At 39.9% G+C, this 797-nt stretch overlaps 1 non-coding gene across 1 annotated transcript; it reads left to right on the forward strand.

The window, feature by feature from the left end:
* Nucleotides 1–453: 453 nt before the first annotated feature.
* On the forward strand, nt 454–572 carry LOC134545058 (5S ribosomal RNA). The gene has a single exon (XR_010078234.1). It is a non-coding gene; the product is annotated as a 5S ribosomal RNA (ribosomal RNA).
* The last annotated feature ends 225 nt before the right edge of the window (nt 573–797 follow it).

Genomic DNA, 797 nt, shown 5'->3' on the forward strand with positions numbered 1-797 from the left:
TTATACATTCATGATTTGATCACATGTATAACTTTTCTTTTTTATTACCTTATTTAATTTTATTATTATTACTACTATTGCTGCTACAACCTAGAAGATACCTCAGTGATACTAATACCTGCTGGTAAAGTTAAAGGTTTCACCTTTCTTTCTTTAAACATATCACAATACCTTTCTTGAGTTAAATATTATCTAATGGCTTTAAGAAGTTATGGTAATGTTCATCAGTTATAGAGTGTGGGTTTGTGTGTGTGTGTGAGAGTGTATTTTGAAGAGGGCTTTGGTGGTTGGGATGGTGAGGGTGGTGGGTGTTGTGTGTGGGGAGGGGGGGGGGGGGGGGGAAGTAAAAGAGTGTTCATTACACGATTTCTCCTGTTGTTTGTAACAATCACACCTGGTATAGCTATTTCGAGTGGCAAATACAAACTGCAAAAAAAAAACATCTATATCATTGCCAACGGCCATATCACGATGAACACACCGGTTCTCGTCCGATCACCGAAGTTAAGCATCGTCGAGCGTGGTTAGTACTTAGATGGGTGACCGCTTGGGAACACCACGTGCCGTTGGCACTACTATTTTGCACCCTACAGAAAAAAATTTTTTTTTAAAAATTTCAATTTTAAATTTTTTTTTCCCCCACAATCACCACATTTCCCCCCCCCCCCCCCCCCCTAACACACACACACACACACACTCACTCTCTATCAATCAATCAATCAATCAATCAATCAATCAATCAATCAATCACTCACTCACTCACTCACCCACCCAGCAGCAGCTGTGAATCTTTGCAT

The sequence above is a fragment of the Bacillus rossius genome, unplaced genomic scaffold (genome assembly GCF_032445375.1).
Source record: "Bacillus rossius redtenbacheri isolate Brsri unplaced genomic scaffold, Brsri_v3 Brsri_v3_scf55, whole genome shotgun sequence".
NCBI lineage: Eukaryota > Metazoa > Arthropoda > Insecta > Phasmatodea > Bacillidae > Bacillus > Bacillus rossius.